At 39.9% G+C, this 18,177-nt stretch overlaps 1 protein-coding gene across 4 annotated transcripts in view; it reads left to right on the plus strand.

The window, feature by feature from the left end:
* Window positions 1–18,177, plus strand: part of MACROD2 (mono-ADP ribosylhydrolase 2) — an 877,957-nt gene that overhangs the window by 470,874 nt on the left and 388,906 nt on the right. The window lies entirely within an intron of this gene.

Genomic DNA, 18,177 nt, shown 5'->3' on the forward strand with positions numbered 1-18,177 from the left:
TTCTTGTTCCACCTCTGCTGTGTTGCAGTGTTTGGGCAGGAGTGTGAGATTTGGTCTTGGACAGGATAGTACAGAACAGGTGCTGGTGAGAGGGAAACCTGGGAGGTAAAACGAGACAGTAAAACCTGTTATTTTTTCTAGAGCTTTGTAAGTAATCTTTGAAGTTAGTGTAATTTGCTTAGTTTCTGCTCTTCCTTGCTGTTTATGTAGGTTTCTCTTACTGCCACATTAATGTGAAATGATGTGTATTATAAAGAAGAAAAAAATCAACATTTGTTAGAACGCTGCTGTTATACACCCAAGTTAGCCACAGTCTGCTTCGTTTTATTAAAAGATAAAATGAGGTATTCCTTGTGAACTGCTGGCAAGCTGCTAATTTGTCTCTCAGCTGTATACGTCAGACAGCCTTGCAAATAGAAACACTAACCTTCTGGATTTGTTCAGTTGCGGTACAGAAATGTATGTTCCTTAATTGTTCACTTCAGGATCACAGAAACAGAAATGCAATCTCATCAATATGCACTCGAGGCTGAAGAGCTCCATGCTGTTACATCTGTGTGATTTAGGAAGTTTAAAATAGGCTTTGCAGATGTTGGGAGTAATGGAGTATGTTGTTTACTTTTTATTCATTTCCATCGTATGTCATACTCTATATATGAATACTCAATCATAGCAGAGTATATCTTCTATAAGGATTTCCCGTGCTTTCAGTGTGTCTTGTTTATAAATATTTAACTTTTGTTTGTTAAATTTAGGTTAGGCAACATTTCACAAGGGTCTCTTTCATAAGCGTGAAACAAATTCGTTTGTTTTATAGGTGCCAAATTGTTGAGTTATTGGTGGTTTTACTCATATGGATGTCTTGCAATAGTACCATAATGCTTCTAAAATAAAACAGTGTTGTTTGTTTGGGTTGTTTTGGTTTTTTTAAATATGTATTGAAACAGCCAGAAGTCAATACCAAAGATCAGCCATTGTGACTTGGCTTGTGTTGCTGTGATTAATGTTCAACATGCTGCAGTTTACAGCTATAGTGATACCAACAAAGTAAGAACTCTTAACTGTAAACTGGTAAGTTATTGCTTTTCTTAAAAAGATTCTCTTAAAAGAAGATCAATGTGACCTTAATTTTGCTGGGTAGTATGTCTTTTGGAATGCTTTGAATTTTGCTTCAACATGGACCCCAATGTGCAAATTATTTATCCATTACACTAAGACAAGTTAGTGTATGTTATGCCTGTTACATGTGTAATTGGTGCTGCTGTCATTACTGCCGGAATGCACTTTTACTGCTACGATAACGTGTTCTTCTTTCACATGAGCTCCTATTGTGGTAGTTTTCCATTTCTCTGTTTTACATACATATATGCTGTACTAAAGAATAAAAGTGAGATCAAATTTAGTCAGAGACTTGATCTCCAGACTCGCTGTCGTCTTGGTCCTCGGTTGGTTTTTGATAGGTAAATTGTCCCTATAGCTGAGGGAGGAAAGCTGCAAGGATGCTGTTAGGCTGATAGGTTTTTGAGATAGTTCCTTGCATTGCTTTAGGGAAGAGTAAAATATAAAACTAGCATTTGCTTGTAGGTATGATCAAATTTTCTATACTGATTTTACTAGCATCTGCAGTTTGGGGAAGAAGTGTTTCTGTCTTAGCCAGCTGGAACTGTATTGGGCTGTAACTTAGCATTCATTCTGGATCTTTGGTGTTCATGTGTTCATAACCACAAATCTTGTTAAATTAGATCCAGCACTTGCATTTATGTGTGCAGTATATTATCTTTAAAAGATAAGCTGTTACGTATGTACATATTTTAGTGTACAATCAAACTTAGCATATAGATGGTCACGCTCAATGCCAAATTTTACTTATCAGTTGCAGTGTTTAAGTCGCTCTAAACCATAATTTTTTGATTACATAATATTATAGATATTCAATATGCAAACAAAGAAATGTTTGGGTTCAATTTTCCTCCATATGCAGTGCTTTATTCACACATTCTGAAACTAAAATTTGGGGGCTTTTAAATTTTGAAGCAACATGATGCTAGCGCTTAATGTTTAAAATAGGCACAGAATGTAAGTAATTGTTTTATTGCCATCAACATATGTCCCTCCATAATTGTTTTGGCTTGTGCCCTGGGTGAGTTAGGAGGTGGCAACTGTGACTTAATATTCTTGTCCCTGTGCCCCTTTCTCTTTTTTTTTTTTCTTTGTTTTCTTCTTAGTTGAAAAGAAATTGGACTCTTAAAAGTTTTTAGACTAAGCTCTTACTTGTGCCCTACTGTCTCCCAGTTTTTTTTGATTGTAATGTGGCCTGGTGAGGGATGGGAAACAATATAAAATAGAAGTTTTGTTCTCCAGTGTGGAAAACAGCCTTAGAGAAATTAGTGGCTGACTGACATTCTTTTTCCTTGTGAAACCTAAAGAAAAACAGCAATTATATCTCTAGTCAGGGACCAAAAAGTGGGGGCTTATTACCTTGAGGTTTATATCATAAAGAAATCGTTACTTGAAAGGAGGAGCCCAGTTCCTTGGGCTTACCAGGAAAGGAACGGTAGTCTGGATGGTATGGAAAAATGAAAAAGAATTCTTTTAGAAATGAGGGGATCAGTTATTGCTTGAAGTTTAATAGTGCTGCATTGCACAGTATTGTTTGTATTCTGCCATTCAATACACTTCCCAATGAAGTCTCAGTTTCTAGCGAATAAAGAGTGCCGCAACTTTCTTGTAATCCCTCCCTTTCCCTCAGTAAATTATTACATTTGTCGTTTATGTTATTCAGCAGAAGCATGTCAGCTGGAGGGTGTTTGTGGTTTTGGTTGAGGTTTTCTTCTGGGGGCTCTGTAATGGGTTGCTCTTTCAAGACCTTAGTTTTGGAGCTGGTTCCCTATGTGGTCCTTCTGGATGTGCTTGTAAAGCCACCCTTCTCTGAGGCTGGTGAGGGTTTGTTTGGTAAAGTGAGGGGTTTTGGAGGGATGTGGGGTAGGAATAGGGGAATGGATGGCATCACGGTAAAGCTAATGGTCAGATTGTGCTCCAGCTGTGTGGTTTGCAACATGTGATTGTAAGCTGAAAGGGTGGAAAATGTGGAATTGAAGTTCATGAAAACATTTGTAAGAAGTGATGTTACAGGGAGGTGAGAGGAAGAGGGGCGGAAGGCTCTAGGCTGACATTTTTGTTAAATTGACTTTCAAAGCGTTGAGCAAATACCTGATGTTTCCATTCTGGGCTAGCACTGCTACTGCAGCAGGCTCTGGCTGAGAGTCCCCAGATCTGCTACGGTAAGCCGGAGGCTGCTGTGGAAGTATCTGCTGCCGCAGGAGACAGAATGTCACCCTTAATATTTGTTAATTACAAAGTGCAATAGTGACATCCACAGACAGGAGGCATGGCAACAGTAGAGTTGTGACAACTACCTTTGCTGTGACACAACTCTGCCCCCAGAAATAGGGAACAACATAATAATAACCAAAGACGGTCTTCAGCTTTGCTTTCTCCTCTTTCAAGATGGATGACAAAATAAATGTGTAGGGAAGCTACTTATTTCCTAATTATATATAAGAAAGATTTAAAGAAAGAAATTAGGGACACTAATTTCTGCTTTCAGTCTGAAACATGCTTCTGAAGATCAAACATTACTAATGCGTCTTGAAAAAAAAAAAGTTTAGTAGCTGGGGAAACAGTGCAAAAGCTCAGCTATGCTTAAAATATATGCCACGTTGGCGTTAATAATTTTGTGATATGTGGCATAATTCCTTTAATCACCTATGAGAACTTTCAGGAGTTGTTAACATTTTCTTTCATTTGTGCAGCAATGTCGTTCTGGTTTTTTTGAGGAAAGAATAACTCTCTGTTGGCTTATGCAAATAAATCATCTCGTAATGCACTTGAAACAGAATGATTCCCAAAGGAAGATGAGTGGCAAATCAAACTGGCTGCAAATGAAAGTAACCTCTCAGACCAGAGTTACAAATGTTTTATTCAGATGAACAAAGCGTCTTTATTTTAGCACTTTAATCCATTTTCCTTTCACTTTTTTCCAGATAGTACTGTCATCCCAAAATGACAAGGATTGATCGTTAAATTACTGTTGCGTAATTTGCCTCATCACTCCTCTGTACACAGTGTTTGATTGAAAGTTCAAGTCTCTTGATGGGTGTTGCTAATATGGAATTTTTAAAGTTTTGGGCAATATATTACAATTTTCTACAAAAATGCAAACAGTTTGCTACTCAGGTGATTAACGTTAATAGCTTTGCAAAAGATTCAAATGTGGTGTTTCTAATTAGTTAAAGTATTGTATTCTTAGTGCATCCCAACATGATAGATTTTCCCAAATTGCCTCTGTAGCTCCTTATTAAAAATTCTGAATGTTGCCTTTAACGTGGATAGCTTTTGCAGTCAGTGTTTTCCAAGTCACTTAAGTTTTGCCTCTCTGTTAGTCTGCCATGAGTTATCCACACGATAGTGTTTTGTAAACATTTATATAGTGTGGTCATATTTTCCATAGTATAAGAATGTCATTGTTACTGTTAGGAAAAAGACACCTTTTTTCTGGCAAAAGTTCTCCAGATCAGCCAATATGTTTCTGTGAAACTGCCCTCTGCCAGCTGGCTCAAATTCTAGAACTGTATTTATACCTGCAGTATTTATGGTGAAAGTTTTCTCGGAAAGGAAAAAAGCAGCAGGTAAATGTGGTATTGGTTTTGCCAGTTTGCAAAGCCGAATGAGAGACAAGTGGCTGCTTTTGACTGTATATGAGGTGGGTTTTTTTCCCTCCTTCCCTGAACCTTGGTTTGCTGAGTGTATTGGATCGCTGTCTCTCTGCCAGCACTGTGTGTGTTTCCATGTTCAGGAGGATTTTTGATGATCCAGCTCTCAGCTGCCAGAAGCATAGTCAATGAACTGATGCTCCCAAGGTCACCCGTAATGCGCGTGGGTGTATTTCCTCGCTGTAAACTGTGTTCGCAGCCATCCCAGGAAATGGAACTGGCTTTGATTTCTGGCTTTGGCCGTAGCTTCAGACAAATCTGCCTCTTCACTTAAAGCCAGGGAGAGAGAAAGCTGACAAATACAGGGAAGACAGACATAGAAACAATGCAGTTTATCGGGCCAGTGGCTTTAATTAAAATCCCAGTGCAAAGTTTACCCAATGCATACTGCACAGTTTGTGCTAAAATTTAGTAAAAGCATGTTTAAGCACTCATTGTTAAGCAGTTGGTTTTTTAGGCAAGGGGTAGTTGGTGCTGGCAATATAAAAGATTCATTTGTATCTCTAGATTGCAGTCAGCACCATTCTTACACTGTTGGTTTTATTGGTTTTATAATATTTACTTCTGATGCCAAGTAAAGGAAACACTAAATGTAATGAGGGATTTTTTTAAAAGTGTTTGAAAGCAACAGAAATTCCTGTAAATTAAATTCAATTCTCTGTAAGGCAGAAGATTAAAATCCCCATATAGGTATGTTTCTATATGTGTGAATTTAATGTGTGTATATTTGTTAAGAGAAGACCTGCATTTTTTTTCTATGAACACGCATGCAGATGGCCTTTATTTCTTTTTTTCTTTTAAAAACCAAAGTAGTTTAGTATTTGGACATATTGAGGGCAAGCTTTGTGCTTAGTTTTGCACGAATGGAAGCAGATACCAAAATCATTGTAGTCATCTGGTCTGACTTTTTGTGCCTCTTATGTGCAACATAGGAAGTGTTTGGACTGGATTTCCCTGATGTATAAAATCATGTGGTGCAGGCACCACTGTTGACATTAGCTGCTCCATAAAAGAGAGCATTATATTTGCCTGTGTGTTCACAGTGCATTGAATATAACATACAAGGAACAGCCTCATCATCAGGGCACCCAGACACTGGCAAGACGCAGTTATCTCAGTGGTGTTTTGGCTACAACCCCTTTGAGAGTCCAGATAAAGCCTAACATATCATATACTCTTATATGAACCTTCTGTCCAGAAAGTAAAAACCACTGAAAGTCCCCCATGTGAGTCTGTAGGTAACTGGGTAGATGTAACCAGATAGCTGTAGGCTGGTTTTATTGATTTCTTCTTTAAATTCAGGACCTGTGACCATGCTATCACCCAGTCAGCATCACAGAAGGACCATGACCTTGTTCTTGCTGAAGTCAATGGGAGTTTTGCTGTTGACTTCAACAAGAGCACGAGTCCAGGGTGAGAGAACTGGCTGCAAATCTTTAACAGAAAAAGCCTAACATTTCTTATTTCTTTTGGGTAATGTTTAACTTCTTAGGTTTCTCTCTCTCACATCCACACAGAAAAGAGAGTTCTTCCCTGCAGGAGTTCATTGCAAGGCTAAAGTTGAAGTTATGTGCTGTTGCTCTCATCAGGATTTTGTTAATTGGTATTATTATTTTAGGTGTGTTAAATGAAGGATGCAGAGAAATTTTGAGTTTTATTGAAAGTTCTTTTTCCAACAACAGAGTATAAATTGTGGTTTTAAAGATGCTGAGCACTGATGGTTACTTAGTGTTCCTGATAATCAGGCCGATCTCTATGGCAAACAAGTAGCCAGATGAATCAGAGGTAAGACACGCTGTGTCTGTGCACAAGAGATGTGCATCAAGAACAGAAATCATCTTCTGAAGGGGCTTTTTTTCAGGTCACAAGGACAGGCTTATCCCAGTGATTTGTCCCTGCAATCCTGCGGAACCTTCTTAACCTTTTAACATGGAGATTCTCTTACATGTCTCTGCAGGGGCCTGTTTAACAGCAAGAACCAAGATTGATTTTTTTTTTTTTTTTTTTTCTTTCCCCCTGATAAACTACTGGCAGCGATATGATCCATTGAGAGAAGAGACGAGAGCTGTCTACGTGCTACGTGTTTTTGTATTTCTCCAGCTATTCTGGCAGTTGTTCATTAAGGGTCTAAATATGCCACCTGAGACTTGATAGAATTGAGAGCAGGATAATTATAATAAGAACATGATTCATCCTAGCTCCTTATCCTGGTGCTAGAGTATGGGGCCATCTATGACTAATCCACAGGCTGAGGTCCAGACTTGCAAATATTGTTCATATCACAGGATTTATTTATTTAGGTGAAATTCATACTTTCGTATTGTCTTTACTTGGCTGCATACATACTTCCTTTCTGAGTTTATGGCGATCACAAAAAAAGATTTAATATGCGGTCTCCTCTGTATCTTGCTTCACTTTTGTTTCATTTGGTTACTTGATACGCCCCTTCCATTGCCTTCACATCCAACTGGGGCAGCTCTTCAGTGAACAACCACCTTCTGTGATCAAATATGCTTTTGAGTAGCGTGGACACTGGAATTTCTAGAGTCTTTAAGGATGACTCTGCATTTGGAGAAATAAGAACTAAGGAAAAGCCAACTCTGTTGCCCCATGCAATCTATTAATTTGTTTTTGTTTGTATTTTGAAGATAGCTTGTCAGAAGGACTAGAATTTGATTTAAAAATAAAGGGGGGGGGGGGGGCAGGCCACAGGGATGTGTTATACCTAAAAATGTGATGTTAATCTTTCTTATTCAAAGTCATTTGCTTTAATAATGTTTGTCGTGGTTCAGAAGGACTGTAGAAAGCATCAACAAGTGCTATGTCCTATGGCTGCTGTGACCTGATCAGTAGGACTTGATGCTATGTAAAACACCATATTGGGTTTTTCTTTTCCTACTTTTGCTGGTATTTTGAGGAAGGTGAATTCCATGATGGTGTTTCATTTATTGGAAAAACAAGCAGGTGTGTGCTAAGTGACTTTCCCAAGACATGCAACCTGTCAGTGCTGAAGACTAGAACAATAACTGGGTTGATTTTTATTCTTTATGTGCATATATGTATGTGAAAAGTACTTCCTAAGCTGCTTGATAGGAAATGCAGCGGAGGGATTTTACAGTCTTGTTTATCCATAATAATCTTTGCCTTTTGAGTACTGATTTTTCCAGTTTTCATTAATCTAAGAGAAAAGAATGAATAGAGTAACTTTTTAAAAAATGTTGTTCCTATGTTTGGTGTTTGAAAGAAGTGGAAAATGTCCTCTGAAAAATCCTGGCCATTCAGAAATCCAGTTCGGTGTCAGTAGCCGTATCAGATCCACAGCTTTCCTATTTTGCTTTAAGGATGTGAATTTATTGACAATCCTACACATCCATGAAAGGATAAGTAAATGAATTGTTATTAAGGAGTGTTGAAAGAAGTGATTGTCATTGAAGAGTTAGAAAAATGTTAATGTCGGGATTGACAAGGAGGTAATTATACTTCAGTAGCTTCGTATTCAATTGATGTTTACTGGCAGGAAATCTGGAGAGTATTTCACAGGCCTATAGCTTGCCTCCTCCCTGTTCACATTTTCTGGCTCTATCTCTTCTCTGTCTTCTGGTCTAGTTTGTCCCTCTTTTATATGCACAGTTGTACGCATGTTCTCTTGAAGGGGGGTGATTTTAAAAAGCTGCAACCCTCTTTCTTCTTTCACTGCATGTAAAAAGATTGTTTCATTCAGATCAGAACTGATTTCAGTTCATTGGAAGTCCTTATCAATTATGAGGACAATACAGGCCCTATTCTGACGTTTCATGTGCTTGCTGTGCCTTTGGTTATCTGTGGTTTAAATGGCAGGGGCACGAGGGAAGTTCTCAGTTTAAGGTATGTAATGTCGGTGTCCTCTCTTCTCAACTTCCCGAGTGTTTATTAAAGCACTTGTCAGAAAACTGCAAGCATTGGGCTTATTTCCCACAGGAGGTAAAAATAATAGAGAGAAGAGTGACTGGGGAATCAGTGTGATGTTTTTGGTTTTATTTATTGATCAAAATTTTTCCAGGCTGGAGTTTGCTGTGACTGAGAAGTTGCATATTCCATCTGGTGCAAAGCTTTAGGTTCTGACGCCCTAAAAATCTTCCCAGGTCCTGTCTCTGTGTGACCAGCAATTCACGCCATTTCCTTCATGGCCTAGTAAGAAGGCCCTCTTTATAGTATAGTGTGAATAAAAAGGTTTTCCTCAAAGCCATCTACTTATTCCTTTTTTGGAGCTTTTGAGGTCTTAATTGGGAGTACCTTCCAACTGCAAGATGTGTGTGGGCCAGCACCAGTAGGAAGGATACTTGGAGATTATTTTATATATGACACCAATATCCCCAGCCTATTTATGAAGGAATTGCAACAGTTGAATATCTCTACTAAACTGCCTGGGCAGAAGATACAGGTAATTGTCTCACCATTTAGCATACCAGAAATTATGTACTCACTGTGGAATGACGATCACTTCTGAGAAGCTAAGGGGCCATGGGAATGCCCCTGTGATGAAGGGCCGTTTCAGGTGAGGGACGCTTCTCTCAGCTGCTCTCCAAAGGACAGCGGCTTGGGCAGAAGAGACCCGAAAGGTCTGAAAAGCTTGAAAGCTGCCAACCAATTTCTGACAGGGATACCTTCCCTGGGCTGCTGCTGCTGCAGAGATGTTTCTGGTGAGTAGAGGGAAGAGCCAGTGCTATTGCTGTCCTTTAGTCCGTGTCAAAGGTTGAGGCTGGGCCGGCCACTAACGGATGACAGATGCTCTCTATTAACCCCTCTCCCCTCCCAAAAGGGAAAAGGAGAAAGAACAAGGGAGAGAGACTTTACGGTTTGAAAAAGAAAACTGTAACAGCTGTAATGAAACAATACCAATAAAAGAAAATATAATAATAAGAATATAATGAAATATAAACAAATAGGTACAAAACCAATACCAAACCCGGCTCCCCCCACCCTGATGACAATACGTCACCACTGACACTGCAGGGCTGGCACTGGGGCAGTCCCAGGCTGGACTTGGCAGCAGACAGGGACGGGATACAGGAGCTGACTCAGGCACTGGATTCAGGGATGCACAGATCAGGATCGACGACAGAAGAACAGACAGAGTCCTCCTCAGGTGTCGGCCATCGAAGAAGAGAGAGAGACCCTCGTGATCTCTCACCTTTATACTGAATATGGCGTAAATGGGATGGAATACTCTGTTGGTCAGCTTTAGGTCACCTGTCCGGTTCGCTCCTCCCTGCAGGCACAACCTTTTTTGTGCTTGTGACTCTCTTCACTCCTGGCACCCCAACACAGAGTACAAGATTTAGCAGTGACCTTGGTCACCATAAGAACAAGTACAAGCAAGGGCCTCTCTGCACATGGTTCCTTGGTACTAACTATAAAGATCAGGCCTTATCACTGCTAGAAGCAGTCACTGTCTGGAAAAACAGGCTGCTGTTTCAGAAAGTGCTGTTAGTTAGAGGAGACTTGACTGAAAAGTTAAAGCACTAAAATAGAATTAGTTCTGGTTTAGCCCGACTCAGGACAGTCCGCCAGTCACTTGAGTGCTTCTGCCTGTGCTGCACCAGGACCTGGTTTCCCTCTCCTCACACAGAGCAAATTCAGTTCCCCCCTGTAGTTGTATGAGATCTTCTCTTTTTCCTCAGAGTGCCAAAAACTGGCAACAGAGTCAGTTTAGGTATTTATTTGGTACCAACACTGCGGAGACCATGGAGGTAAAGCAGTCCTGAGTCACTTAATCCTATTTAGCGTACATCTCCTATGGCAGAGGTTGGTTCTTGCTGTGTTAGGTCAGGGCTAGCTAACACAGGAGACTTGTGTCCTTTGCCTTTAGGAACTGGGGTATGAAAAACAAATGCTGGACCATGCTGAGCACCTGTAATTTCTGTCAATGGTGCCAGCAGCTCTCTATAATCGGCCTTACGAAACAATCGGCTGGCAATTTACAGGCATAAATAGCTGGAGTGCTAATTTTTAGAGGTGCTCAGCACCATCTGCTCTCATAGGACTCACCTTACTGAAGAGAAGGTTAAGTGGCTATTTAATCATGGTCTGTAAGTACCCACTGAGGGATAAGATGTCTGGAGCAAAGGACTCCTTAAGCTAGCAGGCAAGCCACAAGATCCAGCGGCTATGAGTTGAAGTCAGCAAAGATCAAACAGGAAATGCGAGACATATTTTTAAGTGAGGGTAATTAGTCCTTGGAACAACTTGCCAGTGGACACGGCGGAACAGTCCATCACTGCAAGCGTTTAAATCGCATCTTACGCTCTATTGCAATTGCAAGTGGTTGGGCTAGACAGAGAGACTTGGCAGGGAGAAATGCCCTGACCTGTGTCAGGTGGGAGGTCACACGAGACAGTAATGTAACTTTTCCGACTGTAAAGCAATACACCTGGAGTCCAGGGTGCTCCACAAAAAGCAACGCAAAAGGAGGATTTGCTTGCAGCGCCTCTCCAACTTTCACAATTGGCTTTCATCCTCCGGTGAACTACAAAAGTCTCTTTGTGTGCAGAAGTTGTATAAGCCCAACAGATGGACAGTTACATTACTGAGCTGGGAAGTAAAAATTCAAGTGCCTGGTCTGTGTCGAGCAGGGCAAGTTTTTTCATCACAAGTTGTGAAATCAGACAATTATAGAATTGAGTCCAGGCCTCCCATCTTCTTAGCTACTGACCTGTCAACTTAACTGCTTTAGGTTTACCTCTAAAAGCTAGTTTGAAGAAGACAAAGTATGTCTCTGTGAAATGATTCAGCTCCAATGAAATGTGGTATTTTCATTACAATTTCCAATTAGATCATGTGCTCGGGACCTGTGAAAAATCAGCTTTGAGTGAACAGGAAATGAAACGATCACATCATGATTCGGGCTGGAAGAAGTTTTGCTATTTCATTGAGGAGATAATGCAGTTCTGCAAGTGGAGGATTAACCATGACAGTCTTCTTGGGGGGCGGGGGGAGATGTTTTGTTGAGGATTCAAAAGAGAGAGGCCAGCTGGGGCAGGCAGTGAAAGGTCTTTCAGTTGCAGGGCGCGCTGTGAATAAAGCTGCAGAGGATCACGGGAGAGAGCGGCGGAGGAGGGAGGGTGAGCGTTGCATGCTCTGCCCGAGTGAGCTTACCAGCTGGGATTGCTGGACGTGCCTTATCAGGCTGTGCCGCAGATGGGTTCAGATCAACGTGCGCAGTGCTCATTCCCATCCAGGAAACGGAGCCAGAGGATATGAACAGAAAGACCCAGATTGTACCCTCTTGCTCCCAGTATATAGGATGCTTTACACTAGATTAATTACGATACATTATTGCTGGAGTCCACAGAAATGCCTAGATTTGTATGTGGTGTTCTGTAGGGTGTGCTTGCAGGGCTTTGCTTTTGTTTATTTGATGTTTTTTGGATTGCTTTGATGCTGAGAAAACATCTGCAATCTGAACTCCCTGGACCTGTAGCAGGAAGGATACTTTCTGCTTGCAGCATGAGTATTTGTTAGCTCTCTTTTTCTGTGTTGATAGTGATAGCCCGACAGATAAACCCTTTTTCTGATGGTGAACCACTGTGTTTGTGCCCTGTATCTGAAAGCTTTGTACACGTGGCTAGCACTTCAATTGGATCCACTTGGTGGGTTGGCATTGCCTGGGATCTAGTAATACGTCATTCACACAAGACAATCCCCTTTTTTTTACTGCTTACCCTCCCCAAAAAGTGATGTGAGGGCTGGGAGAGAAGCTAAAATTCAACTCCAAGACAGGTTGAAAAGAAAAAGAAAAGCCTGTCCTGGGCTTCTCAGCATTTCAGGTCTGTTACTCGCTGCTAATTGCTGCCCATGGAGGGCTTAGCTCCACAGGCAAAGCATTTTCCTTATCAATGTTGCCGCAGAGCACGGGGGCTTTCTTTAAATCTTTAAAGAAAATTGAGGGGGTTTAGAGATGTAAGCTTTTCCTAGAATCAACTGTCACTTGTATGTTGCACTGTTAATACTAATAAATTAATACTGTATATGCCTGGAAACAAATGCTTTTTCATTTAATACTGAAAAAGTCTGGAGGCTATTTGATTTGCATGCTTGCTTGATGAAATTACAATATATTGGTGGTCAAAAGGATGTTACATGGTAATTTACATGACACTCGGGGCAAATCGGAGAGCAGTTTTAGCTGACATGCGTGGTAAAATGTGCAGCGGTTACAATATTTTTGGTTCCTTAATTTGTCTCTGAAGTATTACATGGGTTTTGATTTTGCACAGGCAATTTAGAACTCAAATATTTAGACTTAGCCTTTTGAATCGTTTGGTATGCATTTTTTGTACATGTTTTAATGATGTCTGAAACCATTTGTAAACTTTACAAAACAATTTAGAAACTATATGTGCAAGGAAAGACATAACCCTCAATAGTGGGATGGTTTTGGACAATAGTTTTTGCATACAAGATTTGTCTTACCACAGTCAGAGAGGAGTCACAGTTGTCCACTCATCACAGGAAAACTCTGTTGTGGCCTCGATGTCCAGTGTGAGCCATATTTGGCAAAATCCTGCTTTTTTGAGACCAGCCATATTATTTGTTTAGCTGCACACTGCCTAGCCTGGCAGTTGAACACTATCTAGTACAGCAAGATACAGCAATAGTATATCCAAAGCTTGCGCTGGCAGTCTCCAAAGAGGTCTGCAGCCTTCTCCTTCTATCCCCGTTCTGTAGACAAATATTAGAATAAATTGATCAAATAAAGTGTGCCCTGGGGAAGGGAATGTAGATGGCTTCATGTCGAAGAAGAAGAATATATGCAAACAAACTCGATTGCGGTCAGGTAACCACAAGTAATTTGGACTAGCATCTGGCATTTTATATGTATGGGCTTCATCTGCAGCTATTATCATCAGGGGATTGGGGTGGAGAGGGAGGGAGAAAAGACTAGACCTGATTGGCTTCTGTATTTTGGCTAAGAAGATTTAAACTTTGTGGGAGACATCTGCTTTATTTCACAGAAACAAAAAGCAGATGGGGGAAAAGGATATAAACCAGACAACGGTAAGGTGCAAGGTTAACAGGGATAGCCATGTCTGCTATGGAGATACCTGTGTATTTCTTTGAATAAGATAATACATGATTAAAAAAGATTTAATAAGATTTATGTTCATTATCAATAATGCAATTGTAATTGTTCTAATATTGCACATGTACCACATTTACAGGAAGAGAATTATTGAGATTTATTTTTGCTGACGTACTTTGGAAGAAAAAAATCTGGATCAGCAGTAATAGGATAAATGGATCTGTTTTGAAATATATGAAAAAATATTGTAAAACTGCCAGTAGCATCATTTAAGTGGGTGTTTCCATTGTAAAGCTGACTGGGTAAGAGTTGCTTCTGGCAAGAGACGCTGGAGAAGAACCATCCACTTGTGAGCCTCGTAGCTGGACTTGCTTTGCTGAAGTGCCCTGGACCTACCACCAGTGCTATCAAAACTGCTCTGCTATGTTGCAAAGCGAACAGTCCTGGTGAACTTTAGGGAGTGTCGGCGAAAACTTTGCTGACCTTATTTCAGCAAGAATTTTCTCTGATTTGGGAGAGAGAAAGGAAGGTATTTCTAACCCTTTCTGTATCGCAAGACCAAGCAGGCTGCCATTCCATTGGCTCTTTAACAATGTGAGTTAAACGACAAGAAAGCAGCCGTAGTCATGCTCTGTTTTGATGCCAGGCCAAATGCACTATTGGAGTGACTAAGTAACAAACAGCCAATGCAGAGATAATTCAAGTTTGGATAATTTGCACATTCATTTGAGAAAGATCCTTTAAATCTTAGCTGTAAAGCCCTGGGTATTGCATCTTTAGACATAGTTTGAAGGATCTCAGAATATCAGGATTTCACAAACATTAACATAACTGACGTGAGGTAGTTGCTGTAAATAAATACCTTTTTTTTGCAGGATAGGTGATGTGGACAGTTGCATACTTGCCTATATGTTGTCCGAGGCAGCCCAGTGAAGCTGTTTTCAGTAACTCAGGATCTCCCCTACAGCTAAGCCCATGGCAGAGGCACAAATCTGTACCTCAGTCACCTCAGGGCCCCAGCCTAGCAGGCACATTCAGACCATGGCCAAAGTCCTGTGTAAAACACAGCAGCTCCCCGTGTCTGTGTGAGAATCCTGCTACTTTCCTGGATGTAACATCCTTGGATTCTGCGTGGTCCCAGTTTGACTGGTGGCTTCTAGCCATGCTGAGCACATTCCATCACAAAGCTTTTAGGTTATTTATCCTGTCAAAACTAGAGATTTATGGCCCCAATGCAGGCTTGCATCGAAGGGGGAGGCTGAGCCACCTCTGGCCACTCTCATGTCACTGCAAAGCTCAGTGCAGGCTTTACCTGCAATGGTTAAATCCTTCCAGCGCCCTGGGCAGCTGAAGTCACTGCTCAGAAATTTTGGCAGCCTGATGTTTTATTACTGTTTCTGCAGAACTTTAATGGGAAACATTTAGTGTGAACTTCTTGCATTATGTTTGCTCAGTCATATGCAACAAGGCTTTAGGGAAGAAAAGTTTTGTGTGTCTTCATAATAAATATGCGTTTGTGTGTGTGATGAAGAATGAACACACACATTGAGGCAAGCGCCCAGGCACATACGTGTATGCCTATATAGCCTTTCTTTTATGTTCTGCTATCATCATGATATATTTTTCTGTGAGAGAGACTTGCGTGATTCTGAACTAAATACTTTATTTTTGCTAATATCCTAAGCATATTTATAAATGTAGACACTGAATTATGATTTAAAATTATATCTAAGTATTTATTTGTATGTTTACTAGCTTTTTATATGCTAGACTATTTTAATGATAGTTTTGTGAATATATCTTCAGCTATTCCTTTTCAAGAAAAATGAGGAAAAAAAAATTCAATAATCTTGTGACATTAGAAATATGGTGGTTTGGTTTTTTTCCCAGTGATCCCACTGACTTCAGTTGATAATTTCTAATGAAATGCAAACATCTAATCCCCATGTTCAGTGTAAGAATTAAATATGAAGATGACATAAAAGCACTTAATTTAGATGCTGTTTAAGCTTCTCTTGTCTTTAATAGCAATAGAATCAGCACGTTTCCATTGGTGTGCAATGCTTTGTAGCCATTTTTTTAAACAACTGTAGGTTTTGGTGTTTGTAATCTTAAAATATTATTACATATATTTGCTGCTACCAGAAGTGCTGTGTTTCTGACAGTAACAGAAATCTGAAACATTTTAAGGTAAAACATTTCAGAGCTGTGGGAGGCTTTGGAAAAAACAACCAGATTTCTTTTTAGGCTTTGTAAACTTAAAAGTGGTTATATATGCAATATGCTTTGACAGGATATGTAATGTGCATGCGTTTCCTTAGTCAAAGACATTGTTAGTGGAGGGTGCTAGTTTCGTTTATATTGTAACTGCTAAATTATAAACCTAGGACACAATTCACATTAATTATGTCTCATTTCAAACTCTAGTTCGAGTATGACAGGATGACAATAACAAATGGAGTGTATGCTTTCTGCGTTAAATCTTTGTTGGATTCTGGCTGCACAGGGAACCTGGATATTAGTTGCTGAATCACACCTTTGTAGTGATAAAAGTGGATTCTGTACGTGTAGCTTTTTTAAACCTGAGAGTGACCTGCTCAATGAGAAGTAAACTGAAGGCCTGCCAGAAAATCCAGAAAGTCTGGGGAGTGGAAAAAAGGGGGAAATGTTGTCAAGAAGCAGGGTGGGTGGGATGGGGTGATTTCGGATTAATCTTTTTGGTGTTTTCTCTACTTATTACATTCAAGGCAGTATGTTACTAGACCTAGCAAGTGAGAAAATGATCTTCCCTTAGAAAAAAGGGCCACAATTACTGAATGTGGGTGAAAAGACAGTCATCAAATTAATCTAATTCTGCACAACACAGAGTTCATTCCCTTTCAATAGAATTCTGGAAACTGGCTGGATTTCAAGCTATGTTTTAATGCAACTTTTTGGCTGCCTGCCTCCTGGGAAAGTCAAGGGTCACCGCTCAATAAGTGAGTATAAACACAGTCAGTGCAGTAGACCTTCGTTTCAGTCATGCAGAACCAATTTTTAGTTTGATGGTATCACTGTTGCATAATTTTAATTGAAACCATTGTGAGAAACACTGATGTAAATCTCATCATTATTCTGTTTTTCCTGTAAACTTATGGTGCTGTCTGACTTTGATATTGCTGTGATCACCAGCACTAATATTCGAACACAGGTGTATCCCCAAGGTTGGGAACTGGGATAAGAATTACCTTTTGATGATTAAAGCCAGAGTACCAGAGAGTACCTGTGTATTCATTAGCCCATTTATTAATCAAATGTTTCTGCTGATGCTAGTTGTTGTAAAGATTTAATAGGTTTTACGTGGGTCTATGGCACAACCACAGCAGCCCTTAGTGTTCTTACTGAATCTAAATACTCATCCTGGCAAACAGACTTAATGTTTATTCCCTGGTGATGGCTTCCCCCTGCTCCCCAACAAAAACAAAGCAAACCTCTAGTATATGTTAAAAATTTCCCTCAAAATAGTATTTTTAAAATAGCAAGAACTTTCCTTACAAGTCTGGTTTTCTACCTTGTTACAGTTAACAGTTCCTGTTAATAAGTCTTCTCTAGAAGATAATTATATCTTTTATAAAGAGATTTTCTGCTGTAAGAAACCTGGAATTTCAGAAGCGATTTGAGAATAGAAATAGCTGAGTTTTAGGTTCAGGTTTGGGTCATCTTCCTTTTTAAACTGTTCTCACTGTGTCTGCTCGGGGCAGATCTGGTTATTCCCTTTACTTTTGAATACTTATATGGTAGTTAAAGGTTTTTGTCACCTCCTGCTTCCTTGTTACTTTATTTTTAATATAATTTAGGATACTAAAATCCACCTGCAGCTCTTCACCATCCTATTCACTTTAAATGGGTGACACCCCCTGTTGGAAAAGTAAATTTCTTTCTGTGTATGGAGTGTATTGGTAAATATTTGAATGTTCTCAATATTTAATCATTTAGATTTTTCAAAGGCACACAAAAAAAGCTGCCAATCCTTTTGTTTGTTTATAAGTAGTAGGCTCAGGTGGGGTGATTATATGTTGTGTCAGTAACAGCACGAAAGGAATGTTTGGGAAGACTCTGAAATGTAAATTTAGTGAACAGCCTACCAGGAGGGAACAAAGATGGGGATTATAGGAAAGAATTTGCAAGCAAAAACAGATTAGAGGGACTTTGTTTTTCTCATTAGTTTCTGTTCCTTCAGGAGATCAGCTACAAATCACCCAAAAAACTCAAGAGTCCACTTGCAGGCTCTGTGCACTTGAAACAGTGTTGGGCTTTTTTTCTCCCCACCCCTCCCTCCAATACCAGACTAATTGGAAAGAAAGG

Source organism: Leptosomus discolor, chromosome 2, assembly GCF_034619465.1.
Source record: "Leptosomus discolor isolate bLepDis1 chromosome 2, bLepDis1.hap2, whole genome shotgun sequence".
Taxonomy (NCBI): domain Eukaryota; kingdom Metazoa; phylum Chordata; class Aves; order Leptosomiformes; family Leptosomidae; genus Leptosomus; species Leptosomus discolor.